This window comes from Perognathus longimembris, chromosome 28, assembly GCF_023159225.1.
Source record: "Perognathus longimembris pacificus isolate PPM17 chromosome 28, ASM2315922v1, whole genome shotgun sequence".
Taxonomy (NCBI): domain Eukaryota; kingdom Metazoa; phylum Chordata; class Mammalia; order Rodentia; family Heteromyidae; genus Perognathus; species Perognathus longimembris.
In genome coordinates, this window is record NC_063188.1 from 29,139,992 (window position 1) to 29,165,437 (window position 25,446).

General features: G+C 36.8%; 1 pseudogene; it reads left to right on the forward strand.

Annotated features, from left to right (window-relative positions):
* The first annotated feature begins 5,403 nt into the window (after positions 1-5,403).
* LOC125342991 overlaps positions 5,404-25,446 on the forward strand; it is a 52,304-nt pseudogene continuing 32,261 nt past the window's right edge.

Genomic DNA, 25,446 nt, shown 5'->3' on the forward strand with positions numbered 1-25,446 from the left:
TATCTCTATCCATATCTCCCACTCTACTTTTTCCCCATGGTAGTCTTTTCTTGATTAGCCTCTTTCATTCCAATCATCTTTTACTCTGTGCCTATGACTCATACCTGTAATCCTACATAGTCAGGAGCTGAGATGAGAAGATCAATATTTGAAGTCAGTCCAGGCAGAAAACTGTGAAACTCTTATCTCCAATTAATCAGTAAAATGCCAGGCTGGAGGTATGGCTCAGGTGGTAGAGTGCCAGCCAAGAGTAAAGCCAGAAAAATCCAAGTCCCCTGAATTCAAGTCTTGGTACTAGTATTTAAATAATAATAATAACAATAAAATTGCAGTGATAATGAAAACTATATAGCAATAATAATATGTTTAATAGCTGGACCAAACTGAATATATCTCTAGGTATAAGTCTTCTCACCTCCAATGTTTTGTTTTGTTTCTTCAATGTTTTATTTCTCCAATGACCTTTGTCTTAACCATATTCCTTAGAATGAGACATTTTGGTATCTCTATGTCCTGTGTTAAAAATCTTTGTCGTGGGGCTAGGAATATGGCCTAGTGGCAAGAGGGCTTGCCTCGTATACATGAAGCCCTGGGTTCGATTCCCCAGCACCACATATATAGAGAACGGCCAAAAGTGGCGCTGTGGCTCATGTGGCAGAGTGCTAGCCTTGAGTATAAAGAAGCCAGGGACAGTAATCAGGCCCTGAGTCCAAGGCCCAGGACTGGCCAAAATAAATAAATAAATAAATCTCCTTTGTTTATTTTTTTATGGTATTTTAAATGTACTCTTTAAAATTTCATGTTGTTTATTTATTATTTATATACCACTGTCTTCCAGAAAAGAATAAAAGTGGCTAAGCAAGTTCCAGTAGGCTTATTAAAAAATGAATCTCCATATGAAAAGTAATTTATTATTTGAGCAATGAAAAGAGTTCCTAGGATGGCGGTAGAGAAGGGACGTTTATAAAGGCATCTCAAAGTACACAAGAAAGCATACTACTGTTGTGCTTCAAGGACTAAGATTCAAAGATTAATTTGGGAACCAAGTGAAAGGTGTAGGGGAATCCCCCTTTTTTGAGTCCCTAGAAACGGCAGGCTTAGACAAGGTGGTGAAGCTGGGGAATGGCAATCCTAAACTGAAAAACAGGAGCCAAAAGCAGCTTGAACTGGAGCTGCTTGACCTTTGCAGAAGAAAGGAATGAAGAAGACCACTCAGTGTGCATGTTTAGTTTAGATGAAGTTCTAGAAAGAGAGAGATTAAGGTTAAGAAGTTAAATAAGTAAATGCCAGTCTGGGAACCAAGAATTGTATTGCTTTGGTTGCTTTGTTTGTAATCACTAACTGCCAATTCTGCTTCTGTATGACTTGCTTGCTTAAACAGAATTTGCCCACCTGCATGTGGTACATGTGATTTTTGCCTTTAAAATCTTAGTCCTGCTGTAGCTTGGTGCTGCATTTTGCTCCCTGAATGGCAGAGTGCACACACAGTGCAGTCAATAAAACCCTAGCCCGATTAGCTGAGTGTCTTGGAGTCTCCTTTGAATTCGGGATAAAACAATTTTTGTAGTTGGTTAGAGTCCCACCGCCCATCTCACCCTGGGTTAGGGTTCCACTGTGGGTTAGAATCCAACTTTTGTGACTGGATACAACAACAATTAATCTTGCCAAAAATTAGAATAACAAAATTAGAAAGCAAGCCTCATTTTAATAATAAAGAAATGAAAACCCAAAGTACAGTGACCATGATAATGCACCTAGTTAGTGACATCATCTTTCTCTTTTGAAAAGCAACAATAATGAAAGAAATGAATTGCTACTGTTCTCCAAGTTACCTGTAATTACAGGAATGTGGGCTGCCTTCCTGTATCATTATCTTCCGAAAGTTGTATTTGAGAAACACTAATAGTATAATTTTTTAGAAAGACTAAGTCAAAGCCTGAGAAAATAAGCACTGGGTACTTGCAAGAGGAGGATGGGGCCAAGGAGAGATGGGTAGAATGAAGTGGGGAAGGGAAAAGAATGCAGTTAAGAACTCCTTGTATTTACCACAAAATTAAGCAAAGTAAGAGAAGGGTGGTCAAAGGTGAGGGTGAAAATGTTCAAGGGAGTGGCATACATTGAGATGCATTCTGTCCATAAATGGCTTTGTTAAATGGTACAGTATGTTGTTTGTACAACTCCTGAAAAATAACAAAAAAGAAAAAAGAATACATTTCTTAAATGTCAAACATACATATTGAAAACAACAGATTTTTTTTTTTGGCCAGTCCTGGGCCTTGGACTCAGGGCCTGAGCACTGTCCCTGGCTTCTTCCCGCTCAAGGCTAGCACTCTGCCACTTGAGCCACAGCGCCACTTCTGGCCGTTTTCTGTATATGTGGTGCTGGGGAATCGAACCTAGGGCCTCGTGTATCCGAGGCAGGCACTCTTGCCACTAGGCTATATCCCCAGCCCAACAACAGATATTTTTATACAGCCAATTTCCACTAATTACAATGGTAGGGTACAAAAAATCAAAACAACTATTATTAAATTGCATAATTTTAACAATTCTAAAGACCCTCTTTCCTTCAGAAAGAATTCATATGTTAATGAAGTTGACACACAAAGCTTTTGCCTCTTCTGTACCTTTTCTGTGCATGTGCTTTTGGTACTACACCTGGGGCTTCAACTTGGGGTTTGGGCACTGTCCCTGAGCTTTTGTGCTTAAGAGTAGCACTGTATCACTTGAGCCACAGATTCACTTTTGGCTGTTTGGTGGTTAATTGGAGATAAGAATCTCAGGGACTTTCCTGCTTGGGCTGCCTTTGAAGTGTGATCCTCAGATCTCAGCCTTCTGAGGAGCTAGTATTACAACCATGAACCACTGGCTACTGGTCTCGTTTATGCTTTTTATTTGTGCTGTTTGAACTTATTCTTGTCCCAGTCTTAGAATTTATTTACCCCTGATCAGCAGATTAAGTATTTGCTTAGTACTATGTGTATTTTGATGTCAAAGTGTAGAATTTTAGAAATAGAAGGAATGATACTGTTATTCTACAATCTTCTATTTCTACATTTTTGCTTTCATATTGGTGATGAGAGGTGTCTATATTATAATGTAAACTCTTGGATAGGAAGATTTTTTTCACTCATTCAGTATTTAACAACCATTGTGTACGAGATCTTGAACATCAAGAACCAGATTAAGGTGAACTTCCTGTAATACATATACATACCTATGTGTGTGTACATGTCTATGTATATAAAATAATCTGTATATCTATGTATATGCATATGCAATGACATATGTATGTGTATGCTTTGCATATAACAGAAGCTTTGATGAAGAGAATGATATCATGGGTATGATATTACATAGGTCAGGAAAAGATAATTTCTATTCTCAAATCAGTTCCCAAAACATATGCAGTTTGATGTACCATGTCAGTAATGTTGATGATGGTGATGGTAAATTTCATTTTCTATGATTTAAACACACTGTGTTTTTCTATGTCTATTGAACCTCACTAAATAAATTTTACAAAAGCTTCTGTTCTTTTAAAATAGTGTAAAACTAGCTCAAGAATTTGCTGCAAAGTAGTTTTTCATGATATCAAGCTTAATCAGTTGGATAAAGCCTTGGAAATTAGTAAGACTAACATCTCAACATATGTTTTTTGAATTTGTAATTGTGTTTCCTAGTTGTTGGGGTTTGAGTGCTGGGTATGCGATGTTTTCAAAATGTACGTTATTCATATTAATAAGTGAATTTTAACATGGAGAGCTAGGTACAATACTGGTTTTTCATGCGTTGAGCTTTACTGTATTCTACAAAGCCATACTCTTTCCTCAAACACATGTATGCTTAGTTTCCCATGAAAATAAGAGTTTCTTTTGAGTGAATATCAATATGTGGAACCCTGATTTCTCTCTATATGAATTCATAGCTCTAGCTTTGCTTTACTAGCTTCTGAATATAATCATTTCTCTTGGGTTTTCAGTAAGCTTACCACTTTACAGAGTCCATTCACAAAAATAATTCTAATTTTTACAATCTCCTTCAATGTCGGAGGCTCATGAAATCTACCATTTACCTTGTTGAACTCAATATTGGTCTACCTGAGAAAACAATTTGCCCACAACTTCCAATGTCTCCAGATTCCTACTTTTCTTAATGAAGCCTGACTAGTGCTGTTTAGAGTTTTATTAACTTAAAGAATCGATGTAACCAAAAGGATAGCTGGCATGGCTCTCCTAGTCCTAAGGTATCATGACTTTCCTAATTATACAGATTCTTGGTCAGTGCTTCAGGTAAACGTTACAGTTTTTAGGGGAGCACATTCATCCCCCAAGCTAATCTGCAATTGAAAACTTTTTCTCTTCTGCTAGAAGAGAGAGAAGTCCAGAGCCACAAACTGGCTTATTTAGCATTACTTTCCAGAAATGGAGGTTGCAAATTGTTTTTCTTCCTAGTCTGATTAAAATAGTGTGGAACACATTTTCCTGTATTGAATATGAGTTTTCACCTACTTTACTATTTGTCAGAGAGCTACCTGAGTTAAATAAGACTGGTGTGCCTGCATTCAAGTATTTATTGGACAAAGTGAACAAGTTTTAGTTCTTTGTTACTTAAAAGGATAACTCCTAATACTTCTTGCCCCTTATATTCTGCTTTAAGCACATCAAATCTCTTCCCATTCTGAGGTCTTTGCATTAATTCTTCCCTCTCCCTGAAAATGTCTTTCTCCAGACCTTATGACTTGCTTCTTTATTGAGTTCAGAGGTGTGCTTGCAAGTCATTACTTCTGACAATTCACCTCTGAAAACTCTGTCTGTCTCATTTCAAATGTTCTAGTAAAAGATCATCAGCCTTTCACTCATAACACCCTGTGTGTGTATGTTGCAGTACTTTACTTCATAGAACGTTCTGTACCTTATAAATATTCTGCTTATTCATGTTTGGTACTATTTATGGCCCTACTAGAATATGCTACTATTAGGTAGGGATATTACCTAATTTGTTTTCACTGTTCTTCCAATCATTTACATCCATAAGTGGAACTTCTTGACTAGTAAGTGCCTCAAAACACTTTTTTTGTACAAATGAATAGAATATCTATTGAAGGCATTGTATGTATTCAGCAGTGTGACAAATTCTCAGCTTTCTACAGTAAACAATACTTAGAAAAATTCTTGCAGTTGTGGATCTTACAGTCATTAGGGATTGTAACAAGCACTTTCATAAGAGATCGTGTGAAATTCATAGCAGTACCACCAACAATAATCATAGAAAAGATTAGATTAAAAAGAGGTTTAAAGAGTAGAACAAATAGTTTCTGATGATTTTCAACATTAAGATAGTTCAGGCCTCTTCTTGGTCCCATATTGAACTCGAGTTGGAAGAGACGAGTCCAGTCTGAAAATGGAGGTAAAACCACCACTCATTCACCCCCAGCGGGACTTTGGCCGTCGCTGCCCTCGCCTCGGGTTGGGCGGCCATGATCCAAAGGAACAGCAGGAAGAGTAGCTGTGGAAGCTGTTTATTGGTAGTCTAAGCTTTGAAACTACAGATAATAGTTTAAGAGTACATTGTGAGAAATGAGAAATACTCACAGATTGTATAGTAATCAGAGATTCTCAGACAAAACATTCCAGAGGCTTCGATTTTGTGATTTACTCTTCTGTCGAATAGGTAGATGCAGCCGTGTGTACTAGACCCCAGAAGGTTTATGGGCATGTTGGAGAACCAGAGAATGGTTTCTATGGGTTTCTGTGAAGCCAGGAACCCATCTAACAGTGAAGAAAATTTTTGTTGGTGGTATTCAGGAAGATACAAAAGAATATAATTTGAGACACTACTTTCAAAAATATGGCAATATTGAAACCATAGAAGTTATGGAAGACAGGTAGAATGGAAAAAAAGAGGATTTGTTTCTGTAACTTTGGTGTTCATGATATAGTTGATAAAATTGTTCTTCAGAAATACCACACTATTAATCAGCATGATTGTGAAGTGAAAAAGGCCCTTTCCAAACAAGCAATGCAATCTGCTGGATCACAAAGAGGTCATGGAGGTGGATCTGACAACCTTATGGGTTTTGGAGGAAACTTTGAAGGTGGCGAGGGTAATTTTGGACATGGTGGAAACTTTGGTGGAAGAGGAGGCTCTGGTGATGGAGGCTGTGGCAGCAGAATAGCTATAGAGGAAGTGATATTGGATACAGTGGATTTGGAGGTAATGGTGGTGACTATGGAGGTGTTCCTGATTATAGTAGTAGAGGAGGCTATAGTGGGAGTGGGCCAGGACATGGAAACCAAGGTGGTGGATATAGTCGTGGTGGAAGAAGATATGATGGTTACAAGGAAGGAGGACATTTTGGTGTTGGTAACTACAGTGGTGAAAATTATACTGATTTTGGAAACCACAACGGACAATAGCAATCAAATTATGGACCCATGAAAGGGTGCAATTTTGGTGGAAGTAGCCCTGGCAGTCCATATGGTGGCAGTTATGGAACTGGTGGTGGAAGTGGTGGATATGGTAACAGAATGTTTTTTTTTTTTAATGTGGTATATAGTTATTTGTTAATTATTTTTTTTATTTTTTTAAAGTTTTTATTATAAAACTGATGTACATAGAGGTTACAGTTTCATACATTAGGCATTGGATACATTTCTTGTACTGTTTGTTAGCTTGTCCCTCAAACCCCCCTTCCTCCCCCCTTTCCCTTCCCCCCCGCCCAGGTGTTCAGTTTACTTACACCAAACAGTTTTGCAAGTATTGCTTTTGTAGTTGTTTCTCTTTTTTTACCCTGTGTCTCTCAAATTTGGTATTCCCTTTGAATTTCCTACTTCAAATATCCATAAACACTGTTTCCAATATACTCAGATAAGATTACAGCGATAGTGTAGGTACAACCACAGGAAGGTGATACAAGAACATCATCAATAATAGAAGCTACAGATAAACATAGGACGTTGAAAGTAGTTACAACTGTGATATAACAATTGTTTCCACAACATGGAGTTCATTTCTCTTAGCATCATCTTATGTGTTCATAAGGGTATAGCTATTGGGCCTTGTGATGCTCTGTTATGAATTGCCTAAACCTGTACTAATTATTCCCAATAAGGGAGACCATAGAGTCTATGTTTCTTTGGGTCTGGCTCACTTCACTTAGTATAATTTTTTCCAAGTCCTTCCATTTCCTTACAAATGGGGCAATGTCATTCTTTCTGATAGAGGCATAAAATTCCATTGTGTATATGTACCACATTTGCCTGATCCATTCGTCTACTGAGGGGCATCTGGGTTGGTTCCAGATTCTCGCTATGACAAATTGTGCTGCGATGAACATTGTTGTGCTGGTGGCATTACTGAGATTTTGTTTGTGGTCTTTTGGATAGATACCCAAAAGTGGGGCTGCTGGGTCATAGGGGAGTTCTATATTTAGCCTTCTGAGGAATCTCCATACTGCTTTCCAGAGTGGCTGAACCAGTTTACATTCCCACCAACAATGAAGTAGGGTTCCCTTTTGGCCACATCCCCTCCAACAATTGTTATTATTAGTTTTCTTGATATTTGACATTCTTGCTGGGGTGAGATGGAATCTCAATGTTGATTTGATTTGCATTTCCTTTATGGCCAGTGATGTAGAGCACTTTTTCATATGTCTCTTGGCCATTCTCATTTCCTCATCAGAGAAGTTTCTTTGTAAGTCTTTAGCCCACTTCATGAGGGGGCTATTGGTTTTTTGCAGTTTTGTTTTGGAAGAAGGTAATTTTTTTAGTTCTGCATATATTTTAGAGATGAGGCCTTTGTCTGTTGAATGTCCGGTAAAGATCTTCTCCCAGTCTGTGGGCTTTCTGTTTATCTTACGAGCTATGTCCTTTGCCGTGCAGAAGCTCTGCAGTTTGATGCAGTCCCATTTGTCCAACCTTTCTTTGATTTGTAGCCTTTCTGGGTCTTTGTTCAGGAAGTTCCGTCCTGCGCCAAGGAGCCCAAGTGTTTCTCCTACTCCTTCCTTTAGTGTTTTCAGGGTGTCTGTTTTGATTTCAAGGTCTTTAATCCATTTGGAATTGATTTTGGTGCAGGGTGATATAAAGGATCTAGTTTTAATTTGTTGCATGTGTTGAGCCAGTTTTGCCAGCACCACTTGTTAAAGAGCCTATCTTTCTTCCATACTATTGTTTTAGCTCCTTTATCAAAGATTAAGTAGGCGTAGTTCTGTGGGTTCAATTCTGGGTCTTCAATTCTGTTCCATTGGTCTTCAGGCCTGTTCCGGTGCCAATAACAAGCTGTTTTTATTACTATAGCTTTATAATACAGCTTGAAGTTGGGTATTGTAATTCCTCCAGCACTGTTCTTTCTGCTTAGTATTGTTTTTGCTATTCTAGGTCTTTTATTGTTCCATATGAATTTCTGGATTGTTTCCTCTATGTCATTAAAGAATGGTGTTGGGATATTGATGGGTATTGCATTGAATTTGTAGATAGCCTTTGGCAATATTGCCATTATGATTATATTAATCCTCCCAATCCAGGAGCATGGGAGGTTTTTCCATTTTCTTAGTTCTGACTTAATTTCATTTTTCAAGCTTTTAAAGTTCTCATCAAAGAGGTCTTTCACTTCTTTGGTTAAGGTTATTCCTAGGTATTTTATGTTTTGGGGGGCTATTGCAAAGGGAGTTGCTTTCCTGATTTCAGCTTCGGTCTTCGGGCTGTTAGCATAGAGAAAGGCCATTGATTTTTGAAGGTTTATTTTGTATCCTGCAACTTTGCCAAAGTTTTGGATCAGCTCTAGTAGCTTGGGGGTAGAGTCTATGGGATTCTTTAGGTATAGGATCATGTCATCTGCGAAGAGAGAAAGTTTAACTTCATCTTTACCTACTTGGATCCCCTTTATATTTTCTTCTTGCCTAATTGCTCTGGCTAGGAATTCTAGTACTATGTTGAAGAGCAGGAGAGAGAGTGGACATCCCTGCCTTGTTCCTGATTTTAAAGGGAATGGCTTTAATTTTTCACCATTTAGAGTTGTGCTTGCTGTTGGTTTGTCATAAACTGCCTTGATTATATTCAGGAATGTTCCCGGGAATCCCAGTTTTTCCAGGGCTTTTAGCATAAATGGGTGCTGGATTGTATCGAATGCTTTTTCCACATCCAGCGATAAAGGCATGTGGTTCTTTACCTTGCTCCGGTTGATGTGGTGGATTACATTAATTGACTTGCGTATATTAAACCAACTTTGCATCCCTGGGATGAATCCAGTTTGATCGTGGTTTATGATTTTTTTGATGACCTGTTGAAGTCGATTGGCCAGAATTTTGTTGAGAATTTTTGTGTCTATGTTCATCAGGGAGATTGGTCTGTAGTCCTCTTTCCGTGATGAGTCTCTGCCTGGTTTTGGGATGAGGGTTATACTGGCTTCATAAAATGAGTCTGGTAGAGAACGTTCTCTTTCAATTTCATTGAAGAGTTTGAGAAATATTGGAGTGAGTTCTGCTTTGAAGGCCTTGTAGAATTCTGCAGTGAATCCGTCTGGACCTCGGCTTTTCTTGGATGGGAGATCATTTATTGCCGTTTCTATTTCAATACTGGATATGGGTCTGTTTAGAAGGCTTAAATCTTCATGGTTGAGTTGGGGGGTATCAATTTTTTCTAGGAAATCATCCATTTTTTCCAAGTTCTCAAATTTGTTGGCATAAAGGATTGAAAAATAGTCCCTTATTATTTTCTGAATTTCGGTTATTTCTGTGGTGATGCTACCTGTTTCATCTCTTATCTTGTTTATTTGAGTGTGCTGCCTTCATTTTTTGGTCAGGTTTGCCAGGGGTCTGTCTATCTTGTTGATTTTTTCAAAGAACCAACTCTTTGATTTGTTGATTCTTTCTATGGTTTTTTTCATCTCTAATTGATTTAATTCTGATTTGATTTTAATTATTTGCTTCCGTCTATTGACTTGGGGTTAGGCTTGCTGTTCTCTCTCCAGAAAATTAAGGTGCTTCCTTAAATTACTGAGTTGCTGTTTCTCCAGTTTGTTGATGTATGTACTCAGAGATATAAATTTTCCTCTGAGTACTGCCTTTGCTGTGTCCCAAAGGAGCTGGTACTTTGTGTCCTCAACTTGGTTGAAGTTCATAAACATTTGAATTTCCGTTTTAATTTCTTCAATGACCCACTGATGGTTCAGCAGTGTGTTCTTTAGTCTCCATGAATTGTGGGATTTTCTGTGGTAGCTGAATGAGTTGAGCTCTAATTTTATTCCATTGTGGTCTGAGAGAATGCAGGGAATGATTTTGATACTTCTGAATTTGTACAGATTTTCTTTGTGCCCTAAGATGTGATCTATTTTGGAGAATGTTCCATGTGCTGCCAAAAAGAATGTGTATTCTGTCCTTGCTGGGTGGAATATTCTGTAGATGTCGATTAAGTCTAGTTGGTCTATGCAATTGTTTAGTTCTGTGGTTTCTTTGTTCAGTTTTTGGTGTGTTGATCTGTCCAGAGGTGATAGTGGAGTGTTAAAGTCCCCCACTATCAATGTGTTTGGGTCTATGAATGTTTTTCGAGCCAGTAGTGTTTGTTTGATGAAGTTGGGTGCTCCTGCATTTGGTGTGTAGATATTTAGGATGGTTATTTCTTCCTGTTCGAGAGCTTCTTATACTAGTATGTAGTAACCTTCTTTGTCTCTTCTTACCTTTTTTAATTTGAAGTCAATTTTGTCTGATACTAGGATTGCAATTCCAGCCTGCTTATTGGGGCCATTTGCTTGATAGATTTGTTTCCAGCCTTTCACTTTTAGAAGATGTTTACTTTTGCTGGATAGATGTGTCTCAGAGAAAAATTATTTAAAAAAGAAGAAAAAGTAAATAAAAAGGAAAATAACAGAAAAGGAACAACCCAAACAAATAAACAAACACAAAACAACTTGATAAAACAAACCGGTAAAAATGGAAAACAAACAAATAAAAAACAACCAAACAAAAAAAACAACCAATGATGTTTCAGATGTGAAAAAAATTAAAAAGAAAATTTAAAAAAAAGTTAAAAAAAAGTTTGAACAGAAAAAGAAAAAAAAAAAAAAAGGAGTCCTCCTTGTTTGGGTGGATTCTCCCCAGTCTCTGGTTTCCCTGCAGTGGTCTGCAGACTATTTTCCTGATTGGCTGGTTTGACTTGATTTCAGTTGGCAAGGGGTGGATCTGTTCTGACCCTTCTCCTTTGTTGGTGCAATCGTGGGTCTCTGAGGTTCACACAGCTTGCAGGCAGGCCTTGGGTTCCTCTGTAGATGGGAACGTGAGCAGTCTCAAACTCTGGCTCCTCTGTCTACTGTGGGGCCGCTGCCTTTGATGCCTGGTCTTGACTAGGCTGTGAACTCAGCAGGGCGGGGCGCCTCTGGCCTGTTTTGCTCCGCTGAGAGTTGCTTGCCTGAGGGAGGCGGCCTCCTTGGCATAGGTGGCTATGGAATTCAGCTCCGTTTTGGGCTGGGAATTAGCTTCCTCTGTGATGGGCCCGTTTGGCTGTCCCAGGAACTGTTTGTTCCTCCCTCTGGTGTTTCCGTGCCCCTGGTAGCTGCTAGCAGCTTTTGCTTTAAATTTAGAAATTCTGGCGGGCAGGGTGGGGCACCTCTGGCTAAGCCGAGGACCAGGACTCGCCTCCCGCCAAGGCAGGGGGCGTTCTTCTGGGCGGAGCTGGTTCTCACTGATTCCGCCCCTCCTGCCCTTTTCAAAGATGGCTTTTTTGACCTTGCTTTCCCCAGGCCCGCTTCAGTTCCAATCTGGTCTGACCCTATGCCAGTGGCAAAGATGGCGCTTTGCTCTGGCAGTGGGGACAGGGATGCCTTCCAGAAGCTGGTCTGTGGGCACGAGTGAGAATATCTTTCGTGGGGGTACTCACGCTGACTCTGCGATGTCAGGTCGTCCGTGCTCAGCCGCCGTCTGGAGTAATTTCTCGCAGGTCTACACTGAGCGCTTTAGCTGCGCGAAGTGCGGGGGGCTGTGCTGGGCACTGTGCCGGAGCCAGCACTGGCGCGGCGGCGGGACGCCGCCTGGAGCTCAAATCTGTGTTTTCAGACGAGCAAAGTCGATTTTTCCTACCTGGTCAGAATCCCTGTACTGTTAGAACTTACTTTGGCTGTCTTTCTAGGAGTAAAAGTCTCTATGGGGGGAGAAAATTACGATATCGGAGGGAGCTCTGCTAGGGCTCTGCTTGTCCTCCGCCGTCTTCCTTGGCAATCTCTGGTAACAGAATGTTTTAAAAACAACCGAAAAAAGGCTACATTCTTAGCAGAGTGAGGAGTTGTCAGGAAAGCTGAAGGTTACTTTGAGACAGTCATCCCAAATGCAATAGAGGACCTGTGAAAATCTGCTACAGAAGGAACGATACAATGTGGAATGATCCATAGTGAGAAAAGTTACTGTAGCTTAAGCGGGTAACTCTTCTTGTCATATCCACAGGACTGTCATATCCATTTTGCAAAAAGTGGAACTATTGATTAATGAATGTAGTTCAATCAGAAGTACATTCCTGAGGTCTTTTATCTGTTGTAGCTTTGTCTTTCTCTTTTCATTACATAAGGTATATTGCCCTATAAGCTGTGGTATTGGTACCATGAATAAAAAGTTAAGGAATTTTTATCTTTTCAATATTTGTGTAGTTGTTTTTCTTCATTTTCATACAGAAACTTTAACAAATTGCAGTTTTGAAGGTGTTTCCTTGTGAGTTAACAAAGATCATTGTAAATTACTATTTTGTATGAATTTTGCTAATGTTTACTGTAAAGAAACACATACTGTTAAGTAGAATCTATTCTCATTTCCAAACCATAACATGCATGGGCACAGACATGTGGAAAGAATAGTACTTGTATGTGTGCATTGTGTGCCTTAGATATATAGGATTGGGTATTAAAATTAATATATTTATGAATTTAATAGTATAAAGATTACCTTTAAATGAAAAAAATCCCCACAATACTTCTTTTATTTTTATTTTTTTGCATTTTCTTCCAATGCACAAAATCTTAAGATTTGCTGTATCCTAACTGTGTTTGTCCCGCATTTACCTTGATCACACTGAGACTTTTACCATAGATTTGGAGTGTAAAGCATGTCTTCTGCCCTCTATTTAAATTTGTAAAGTGTTGAATGTTTTCCCTATCCCTTTAGAAACCGATTTTTTTTTGTTACAGGACCATTAAATCTGCAAGGCCTGAGTATATTTAGTGGATGTCTAATTTTATTCTGATTTTACTTTGAAACCCCTGAGACCTATAAGTTTTATTGCTTTCCTTGTTTTAATTTCTGTATGCAAGTTTTCAGAACAATAGAATAAAAAGACACTTCGTTGTAAGAAAAAACAAGACAGTTCAGCTGAATGCAGATGGCACATACCTGTGATTCTAGCTACTCAGAAGGTTGACATACAAGGATTTTTGTTAGAAGCCAGCTTGTGCAGGAGAGTCCATGAGATTCTTATCTCCAATTAACCATCAAAAAGCTGGAAGTGGAGCTGTGGCTCAGATAGTGGTTTGCTAGCTCTGAGCACAAAAATCTCAGAGATAGCACTTAGACTCTGGGTTCAGTCAAGCCCCTAGATCAGTGGGCGCAAGCAAGCGTGCAACCCCCCCCCCACACTCACAGAGAGAGAGGGGGGGGGAGACTGTAGTTCACTCTCATCAGGATCTGTATGAAGTTTCAGTTGAATTGAAGATCTTCTACTCTTCTTTCATATGCTTTTTAATCTTATTTTATGAACCTTCTCTCTCATTTTTTCTTCAAATAATCATTGCCACTTTACTTTCTGTTAGACAATTCTCCCTACTGGTACAAACATAATCTTCTGTATCTGGTACTCTGTATTTCACTCTGGTTGCAAGCTATTGTTCCTGGGCCTCTCAGAATTTAGGTGGTCATAGTCATAGAAAACTTAACTACATTTAAGAACTCCTTATATATTATGCAATAAATAAGTTTTGGCAATATTGTGTACTAAGCACCAAGGATACATAATTAAGATGAAAGTCTCTTCTGAAAAGTAATAGTGCCTGATCACAGCAGATGAGTTTTTTCTTTTCTAAAATGTCTACACTTTTAGGCAGACTGATCCATAAAGTTTTCTTTCTTATGTGAGGAATAACACTTTTTCCCAAGTGACTGACATACTTAGAACACAATTATCACTCAAGATTTTTCTAACTTCACTCACACAGTGGATGTTTCTACCCTATGTGCGCCTCCTTACTATCTGTATCTATCAGAAGAAAAAAATAATTTTGTTTTGTTTTGGCCAGTCCTGGGCCTTGGACTCAGGGCCTGAGCACCATCCCTGGCTTCTTCCCGCTCAAGGCTAGCACTCTGCCACCTGAGCCACAGCACCCCTTCGGTCCGTTTTCCAGATATGTGGTGCTGGGGAATGGAACCGAGAGCTTCATGTGTAGGAGGCAAGCACTCTTGCCACTAGGCCATATTCCCAACCCCAGAAAAAAATAATTTTAACAATCATTAATGTACCACCTAACCATCAGAAGCATTTCTTCATAACAGATTAGTTATGCAGTCTTCATTTATTAATTGAAGGATTTTAGTGTTAAACTACACATTAATATTTCATTGCAACTCTCTCATTTGTTTCTATCTCAAGGTTCAGTGAATGTCTAGATTGCTTATTTCCTCCTAGTGCTGACTGTTGTTTACAGTCTATGAAAGCTTAGATGCAATAATTCATATTACTTTCTTGTTGTTCAAATAAAATTAGGTAATACTCAAAACCAGCAAGTACAATAGCCATCAAAAATTTTACCTTAGGAAAAATTGTTGTTATGCAAGATGTGAAGTATTGTGGCAGATTAGCTACTGGGGAAGACTGCTGAAAATGACTCCTTCTCCTAGTTGAATCATGGGAAACACCTATGAGTTATATCTCTTTCCTTGTAGCTACCATGTACATTCCTCTTAGGGTAATTGGTGGTCAGTTTGGAGGACTTCTCCTTAGGTTTGGAAATCTTTGGGCTGTTGTAACAGGACAGACACACTTATGCACTGGAACCCTTTTTTTCAGCCTGACCTTTGCATAACACACTCTTCCTTAAGGCTTCATGGATATAGATTGCATCTAATACATATACCTAACACCAACCTTCTTCATGTGAAGGTCCCTTCCAAAAATCTGTCAAATCATAATCCCTCATTTCCCCAAGATCAACCAACTATCATTACTATTGAACTCATATACACCTCAACACAAGTAAACTGAAAATTTCAGAATCAAATGGTTGCTCTTGAGCCACCTACCTTGTGCTTATCATTTCCCTTAACAGTGTGTACCTTCTCTCTATTAAACTCCTTGCTTTGATGCTTTATATTTGTATATACATTGTCATTGAATTCTTTTTGGACATGCCAGGAATCTGGGTTCTTCATCTCTCTAAACCTTTTGCTGGTAACAATATTGTTGGAATGTTTCATAGTATAAACACAGGAATTATTGGAAACCATTTGAGAAAACCTGGTACTTTTAACCAGTCTGTAAAATACAAACAGCAGTATTATCCAGATGATAGGGCTATAGGCAGCAGTTAGGTAATTGTGTGTATACTGGGATTACAATTTTAGTATAATTTTTGAAACTTATTATCACAAACACAAATAAAGACTAAAATGAGGTTTCTAAATATGATCTTAGATAGCATTAACTTTACATTCTCCTCTTGGGGTCATGTAAATTCCTACATATTTATGCTCCTCATAAAAAGTATACAATATTTTCCTAAGGAGTCTTAAAAAATCTCACACATACTAAGGTTATATAAATTTAGGAATTGCAGAACAAATGTAGTTTTTAAGAGGAAAGAACATTTACAAAGTACATAGCATAGTCACAATAAATAATAATTGGTTAATAAATAATAACTAGGATGATAATGGTTTTTCTGAAACATTTAATGAAGTTTTTGTAGACTACAGTAATATTTCAAGGAAATCTAAAAACAATTCCCTTCTCACAAATTATTCTAAGTGAAGAGACATTTTTGATGATTAAGTCTTAAGTTTTCTTAATTATTTTAAAGTAATTGTACAAAGTGGTTTCAATTCAATTTGTTACTTTGAGTACAATGAATCTCAATCAGTGTTACTCTTTCATTATTCTCCCATCCGTTGCAATCAAAGAGTAAGTATAAAGTATAAAAATTTCAATGAAATACTCAAAACAATAAATTGGTCTTTTCCTGGACTGAAGCAATGGCCTAATTAGTACAATACCATCCAAAGTGCAAAATCCAGTGAGAGCTCAGGAGCCCCTGACTTAAAGCCTTGTACCAGCACACACATAACAACACACACACACACACACACACACACACACACACACACACACATTCATTTGTTGTTTCCTCAAACCAATGAATCTGTAATACCAGTTTCACTTAGTGATCAATACTGATTTGAATAAGTAGCCTTTAAGTAAATTATGACAAAGTCCTATTGTTCTTATGTGTTAATAGAAGGATTCATATATTTTCTCATTCTTGCTTGCACTTATAAAATTTCAGCAATTTAAAAGACAATAGTCAATGCATGAGATTTGCTAATGCTATTAAAGTAAAATAAGATATATTATTTTGTTGCTGCAATTACTAAAAGATAACCACTTTTTTATGTCCCGAATAATTCTTTAAGTTTCCTATATCCATTACTTCATTTACTTTACATTACTTCATTTACTTTTTTCATTTACTGGAGAATATATAATTATTAGCCCATTTGCTCAATGATAACCTGAGGCCCCAAGAAAAATAAAAACTTTTTTTAGGTTTACACAGAAAAATTAGAAAGAATTTGCCTGTATAGTTTGACCCTAGAGCCTGGGTTTCTAATCATGTGTCAAATACTGGAAATCCAAATGCAAAGGGCCCTGTTTTAACACATTTATATAAAACTTTCCTCAAATTTTAGCAAAATACACATTTCCTTAAAGAAATGTGTTTTAGCAGTTGGAATTATGAATAAGATAAGAATTAGTTCTTTGGTCAAAAGAATCCATTATGCCATTATGGTAGTTTGAAAAGAGCAGTAATGATGAAGATGGAAGGAAATGAATAGATTTCAGAGATGGGAGGTAGAATAGTCAGGACTTGAAGAATTGAACAGTAGTTAGGCAAAGGAAGTTTAACTTAGAATGAAGTGGGAAGATAGGGTGGAAAGCAACAGGTCCTGTTTAAATATACTGATTTTTAAGCAAGCATCATAAGACAACTAAAATGGTGCTGGAAATGGAAGTCTAGGTATCTGAATCATGTAATGCAACACAAAAGATATGAAAATAACAAAACACACATATATAATAATAAGTTAAACCAAAGGGTTGTAACATCACCAATGGGTAGTGAGATGAGAATTTAGGAAAAAAAACCAATCTTTCAGAGACACAGAGAGGGGCTGAACCAGATCCTTATATATTGTATGTCTCCTTTTTAGAGGTTGCACTGGAATTAAAATAAAATATACATTTTCTATTAATGAAAATGGTATGTAGTTTGTTTTGTACCAACACTCTGCTGAAAATATCATGAGAGAACCAATCTGAAGGCATTGGAAAATTAAGAATTTGGGAAAAACTGGTGGGACTAATATCCAAGAGACACAGAAAGGAGAGAAGGTTTGATATTTGACATGACTTTTCTCTAAGTATTTGTATTTCAAAATAAACAGGTGAGTGAACTGAAGAACTAAACTTTCAGAAGTCTCATGTGGCTGAAAATATTCATTGAAATGCAAGGCCCCTGGGGCTGGGTATATGGCCTAGTGGCAAGAGTGCTTGCCCGGTATACATGAGGCCCTGGGTTCAATTCCCCAGTACCACATATATAGAAAATGGCCAGAAGTGCCGCTGTGGCTCAAGTGGCAGAGTGCTAGCCTTGAGTTGGAAGAAGCCAGGGACAGTGCTCAGGCCCTGAGTCCAAGTCCCAGGACTGGCCAAAAAAAAAAAAAAAAAAGAAATGCAAGGCCCCATATGGAAGACGAGCTCTGATAAACTCTCCAAGCTTGTTATTTAGGATTTTAAAAGAATACACGTTAGAAGAAATGATGTAACAAAAATGGATTAGCCTTTTCAAGGATTGAGACATAGATTTTAATCTTTATACTCATTGACTTTTCTAAAGTAATCTGCAACTATTCTAAATGAAGTGTAAAATGAACACTAAAGCCTCTCTGGAAAATGATAATGCTGACCAGGTTCTAAATATCTAATTTTGTCAATACATTGTGGCTTTCTTTGGTGTCTTACACTACTTTTCTGGTTTTTTTTTTGTCTCATAGTACCATCTTTTATATTTTCTGAAATCTGCCAACTCATGAAAAGCAGCAATTCTAGAGTGTTCAGTTTTTCTAATTAGCCAATTTTTTTGTATTTGCAAACAGAATATGTCTAAAATCAACTCAATAGTTTCATGTGCCCTACTTCCATTAGTTTATCTCCTTTTAGCTCTTGCATTCCCTATTGCAGAGGTTTTCTCCTAACCTATCCCCCTTCCTCAGTTTTGCTAAAAACCTTTCTGTATAATATAGTCCAAATTCATTTTCAAAAGTACCAATAATGCTGGGCACCAGTGGCTCACACCTATGATCCTAGCTACTCAGGAGGTTGAGATTTGAGGATCTCGGTTCAAAGCCTGCCCAGGCAGAAAAGTCTGTGAAACTCTTATCTCCAATTAACCACTAGAAAACTGGAAGTGGCACTGTGGCTCAGGGTGACCCACAACCGACAAAAAAAAAAAATAGTACCATTAACAAAACTAGTCAAAAAACTCTCCCCTTAAAAACCTTAAAAATATATATTTTCCCTCTAAAGTTCATTGACTATAATGTAACTCATAAAATCCTTATTTATCAGACTGTTGCTTTTTTCTCTAGTCTTATTTCCATTCACTGTTTATCCCTTTTCCTACCAAATGCTTACAGAATGAGATGTATCAATAGTAAATAATTTACTATCACTGAAATATTCTGTGTTCTTTCTTCATGACTGCAGAGCTCCTGTGTTGATAGGAGTTGGGAGGAATACTTTTGGGGATGTTAATAATGTTTAAAATGTGGCCATGAGGCTAGACTTACATGCAAAATAACCTTTGTGTCTATTGCAGTTTGATAGTGATGCTAATAGAAATTAAGAGGGATTAATGTTTCATTTTGATGACCATTTGCTCCAGCTCTTTTTACTTGCTATTCTTGAGTTTTAGGATATTTTTTACCTTTCTTCCTCCTTCCACCGTATCATCTGAATGTTCTTCCCAGTCACACACTCCTTTTTTAGAGTCTTCACTAACTTCTGTATTACGTTTAATGTTCCACTTTAGTATGCAACTGCCTATACTCTTAACATGGATTTACCACATTATAGTATAGTTGAGTCATGTTATGAAAAGACTTTTAAAACTCTCCGATCATTCTTCAGTTGGTACTGAGATGTTGTAAGAAAATTATATAAGCTAAAACACTAGAATACAAAATACTTGTAACTGATAACACAAACATAGGCTTATAGCTTCAGAACTATATATACTCTGTCATTTCAAACAAACAACTGAAAAAAGATAATAGGAAGAATGTGGGCAGAGCATAGACCAATTGAAGGTATAAAATACAGCAAAAGCAAAGCTGTTTTATTATGGAACTTTCTTTTTAACTTCAATGACAGATTGCTGAAAGAAATTCTTAATCATGAGAAAATCTGTAAGAACTAGGGGTAAAAAAATCCCAAACACCTACAAAATCAATACTTGCAAAACTGTTTGGTGTAAATGAACTGAACAATTCATGGGGGGGGAAAGGGGGAGGGAGGAGGGGGGAATGAGGGACGAGGTAACAAACAGTACAAGAAATGTATCCAATGCCTAACGTATGAAACTAGAACCTCTCTGTACATCAATTTGATAATAAAAATTTTAAAAAAAGAAAATCTGTAAGAACTAGGAAAAACATTGAACATTAGAAAAATACTAAAGAAAAGTTACACTCTCTTGTATTATTTTCTTTGTTGTGCAGCATAACTTTTCCAAATCAATATAAAGGTGTGAGATCTGGTTAAAAATGATAGAATCCTGTGATAGTGGAGAAGCTATTTCATCTCTCCTTATATGAAAATAGTGATGATAATTATGCATGAACATGGTTTTAAGGTTTATGGGAAATGCATAACACAGAATCTCTTACGGCGTAGTCACTTTCTTCTATCACTACTATATTTGCCTTTATAAAATTCACATGAGTCAGAATACAATGGTTATGAAATGGAGTTATGTGTTCAGAACTGACTTCAAATCCTGTTTATTTGTTATACTTTGGATCTTAAATGTCTTTTTTATTGTCAAGGTGATGTGCAGAGTGGTTACAGTTACACATGTAAGGTAGTGAGTATATTTCTTGCCAAACTTGTTACCTCCTTCCTCATTTTTCTCCCACATACCTTTTCTCAGTAAATTTCCAATGTATTTTCTTGTATCACTCTTACATTGGTTCTCCCTTTATCCTTTGTCTCACCATTTTGATGTTCCTCTTCCCTTCCCTAATTCAGATAAACATATATACAATACCTAGGACACCAAAAATCAAATACAGTGACAACAGGGACTAAACCATAGGGAAGAAAAATGAAAGAAAAAAAAAGAAATAATTACACATAGTACATTAAAAATAACAATGAAAAAACACTTGTTTCCTTACCTCAACCATGTTCATTGCAGCATTATTTATGGAACCAATCCAGATGTCCCTCATTAGATGAATGGATCAAGAAAATGTGCTATATATACAAAATGGAATTTTATGCTTCTATCAGAAAGAATGACATTGCCCTATTCATAAGGGAAGGAAAGATTTAGAAAAAAATCATACTAAGTGAAATGAGCCAGACTCAAAAGAACATAGACTCTATGTTTTCCCTCATTAATAATAATTAGTATATGTCTAGGATGGTCTGAGCAGAGGATCACAGTATCTCAATGACTGTGTGCAGATGATCATATAAGATGATGGTAAGTGAAATGAACTCCAGTATATGGAAACAAGTCATTTTTAAATGCCTCTTAAAGACTCATGTGTCTGCTCAACTGACAGCACTAAAGGAAATTGACAAACACTTTAAAAGTTGTTCCCTGGTGGAAGGAAATTGGGTAGTTAAGATTGGCTCTCTGAAAAGAACTTTGGTACTTTAGCTTCTCTTCCTTTCTCTGTCAGCTTCTTGGCTGTGAGGTGATCAGCTTTGCTATGTTATGTACTCCCTGCCATTGTGTTCTGCCTCTCAAAGAACACAAATAGGGCCAAGTAACCATGGACTGCAAGTTTTGAAACCTCAAAATTAACCTTTTAAGTTATCTCTGATATTTTGTCACAGTCATGTAAACTGTCTAACAGTGTTGCGTACACATTGGATGCATTTTACTAGGTTTCTTTACTTTTCTAATCCTCTGCTTTCTTACTGTGGGACCCATGCCACAACAATGAAAATGATATCGATCACTTTGTAGATACTTTCAGAACATGTTAAATGATTACAGATATTGACTGCTTTCACAACTATTCTTATAATTAGTGGAAATAAAGAAGAGATAGAACAACTTCCATGCTAAATGTAGTCCTTTTAATCCATGCTGATACATTTGTTTTTAAATTTTTAGTTTGGTATAATTGAATATGGTCTCTCCCATGAAGATATAACTCCCACAAAATCAGTCTTGCTACAGGCAGTGTAACACCTGAAGATGCCAAGCTATTAGTACCCCAAGATATTAGTTCCCCAGGTAGGATATAAGATAAGGTCTCTGCACAGTGTGCCTAATACTAAGTCAGAATAGTGTTTCTTCCTGATATTTATGTACATGTTTCTCACCAGCTGCTATTGATAGGCAACGGAAATGGTGAGATGATACAGAAATACTGTGTTGTCACTTGCCCAAATGACTTACTGGAAAGATTTTCCTGTGATACTGGCAGAATGGAAAGGAAGACACCAATAAGACCAGTAGATTTTCAATATTGCTTTTTCTTCAGATAGTTTCCTTTGTAAGACTGGAAACAGCCAAAACACACTACTCTCTTGAAGAAAGATATGTATCTACCTAATCAGGTATTAGGACTTGACTATATGTTAGAAATCACAGTTTATTGGAAACAATCATTTTCCCCTAAAGGTACTTTTATTTATTTTTAAAAATTATCTTTAAGTACTTGTACAAATGAGTTGCCATTCAACAAAGAAGTTTGTGAATATATTGCATATCAGTGTCACCCCTTTCAACCTTCTCACCCATTCCTTCCACCACAAATCTCCCCTAATTTTCCTCTATTTTTTTAAGTCAGTCATGAGGCTTTTACTGAAGGCTGGCATTCTACCACTTTGCGCCACAGATCCTCTTCTCGTTTTTGAGAGTTAATTGGAGATAAGTGTCTCACAGGACTCTAATCTGCAGCACTGTTTACCATATCCAAAATATGGAATCAACCCAGATGTCTCTCAGTGGATGAATTGTTCCAGAATTGTAGTATGTATACCAATGAAATTCGATTCATCTATCAGAAAGAATGATATTGCACCATTCATAAGGAAATGGAAATATGTGGAAAAATTATATTAAGAGAAGTAAGCCAGAGCCAAAGAAACATAGGCTGCATGGTTTCCCTCATTTATGGCAAGTAGCATGTGTACACACACAAGGATATGATAAATTATATGGGACACTGGACATTCATCCACTAAGGCCTTAGGAGATTATGCATAGGAGTGATTGATAAAGGCTCAAAAGCTATGCATATCACCATATAAAATAGTATTCTATGAAATGAACTAAATGTGATCATATTAATGGATGGAGCAATTGGACAGTAATGGAGTAATAAATACCTTACCCTTTTGGACAGGATTAATGTTCTCATAAGAGATTCATGAGTGCTTTCTTGTCCTTTGACATGTGAGGACACAGAATTCACCTTGTCTACTGCCTACTGTGTTGCATCCCCACAATGATATCTATAAAGCAGATTGAGAATTGTCAGACCTCACATCTCTATGTGCCCTCATCTTGGAATTCACAGCTTCCATAAATGTGAGCAATAAATTTCTGTTTTTATAATTTGTAAATATATGTAGAAAGAGGTTACAGTTACGTAAGTCAGGTAATGAGTATATTTGATTTTGAACAGTGTTACCCCCTTGCTCCTTTTCTCCCCACTTTTCCTTCGCTTCTCCTCTCCCTCCAGGTTGTATAGTTCATTTCAAACATAGTGTCTAATGAGTGTCACTGCTGAATTAGTTCATCCTTTATCCCACCATGTCTGTGCTTCCCCTTCTACTACCCAAATCAGATAAACTTACATAAAAGACAAACGTAAAGAAATCAAAAACAGTGACAGAAGGGAAAAAAGAAGAAAGAATCGCAAAAAGTGCAACAAAAATCTCTTATTTTCATTTCTTGGAGCTCATTTTAATAAGCATCATTTTATATAATCATATAAGTATAGCTACTGAGCCCTTGTAATCCTTTCCTAAGAATATTCTCCTTTGGTCTCACTGTGTGAATGTTTAGAGTCTTGCTTAATTTATCATATCCAAATGTCTTTTGTCTTTTAATATCCCTTGGGTTTACATGTAGATTTATAGGCACATCCTAATTATAATGAAACCATGTAACCTACAATTCTTTTGTCTGGCTTACATCATTTAATATAATATTTCCAAGTCTTTCCATTTCTTTATGAATGAAGCAATGCTATTCTTTCTCAGTGGAGCATAGAATTCCATTTTGTATGTATACCATATTTCCTTAATACATTCATCTACAGAGGGGCATCTGGCTTGACTACATATCTGAGCTATGATAAACAATGCTGCATTGAACATAATTATACTGGTGGCTTTAGTGTGGCCTAGTTAGTGGTCAATTGGATAAATGCCCAGGAGTGCGATTACTGGGTCATAGGGAAGCTCTGTGTTTTGTCTTTTGAGGAACCTCATACTACTTTCCAGAGTGGTCGAACAAGTTTACATCCTGACCACATCCCTGCATCTTATTGTTAGTCTTCTTGATAATGGCCATTCTAACTGCAGTGAGGTAGAATCTCTATGTTGTTTTCATTTGAATTTCTTTTATCGTCAGAAATGTTTAGCATTTCTTCATGTGTCTACTGTAACCTTACTTCTTCTTATGGAAAATATCTCCTTAAGTCTTTAGCCTACTTATTAATTGGGTTGTGGTTTCTTTGAGGATTGTTTATGAGGGGTTTAATTTTTGAACTTTAAGTGTACTTTAGATATGAGGCCCTTGTCTCATGCATAGCTAGTAAAGATCTCCTATTCTTTGGGCTTTTTATTTATCTTGGTAGCTATGTCCTTTGCTATGCAGAAACTATTTTTTAAATTACTCGGTCTCAGATATTTTGTCATCACAGTCAGAGTGGATTAAGGCATGAATTAGTTAAAAAATAAAATCTGGCTTAGATATTAATACTGGTTGTGAATTAAGGTATAATTCCCAAGATTAAATCAATTTACATTTTTCCTCACGTTTTTATGCTTTACATTCAAGTAATAGCAGCTGGTAAGAAAGCTATACCAAGAGCTGACAGTATCTTTGAAAGACTATTCAGAATGCAAAATAACATACAAAATTCAAATTTCTATGTTGTTTCTGAGGAGTTATCTCTTGAGAATATGTATATATACACAGGTAAATACTGTGGCACATGTTCATTCCTTTGATATAGGAATAGTTTTTATTTAACATGGAATGAATATTGGATATGTTTCTCTGAACAATTCAGTTAAATATTTCCCAAATACAATCATCATCTTTTAATATAGTCTATTTCCCAAAGATGAAAACTTTTCATATTTTGAAATTAAATAAATATAGCATTACAGTTTTAAAAAAAATGATACAGAGAACTGATGACCCTTTTATAAATAGGGAATAAAAGTTTTTAAAAGTAAAATAGACCAAAATGCAACCTCAAAATTTAGCACATAAATGGCTTGAATGACTTTAGCATTTAAGTTTTAATTTTAACTTTTTAAAGTAGACATAAAGGGTTAGAGGTGTGCTTCAGATGGTAGAGTGATAACAAGTGAGCAAAAGTGTCAGATACTGATTTTGAGTTCCAGTTTCAGAATAAAAAAAGTATGCATGAGAGATTGAACATGTAGCATGTGGAATACTTGCCTAGCATATGCAAGGTCTTGAGCTTTATAAAAATGGATTATATAAAAAGGTCCTGGGATTATAAATAGAAAAGTATAAGCATAAGTATCACCATCTCCTGCTCTCTCCCTCAGTATTTGAATTCAAAGTTCTCACTACTCCCTATAAAGATGATGTTAAGTGAGGATTCTTTTAAAGAAGAAAATTGTTGTAAAGGTGATGTACAGTGGGGTTATAATTATATAAGTAAGGTAATAATTACATTTCTTTTTGAACAATGTT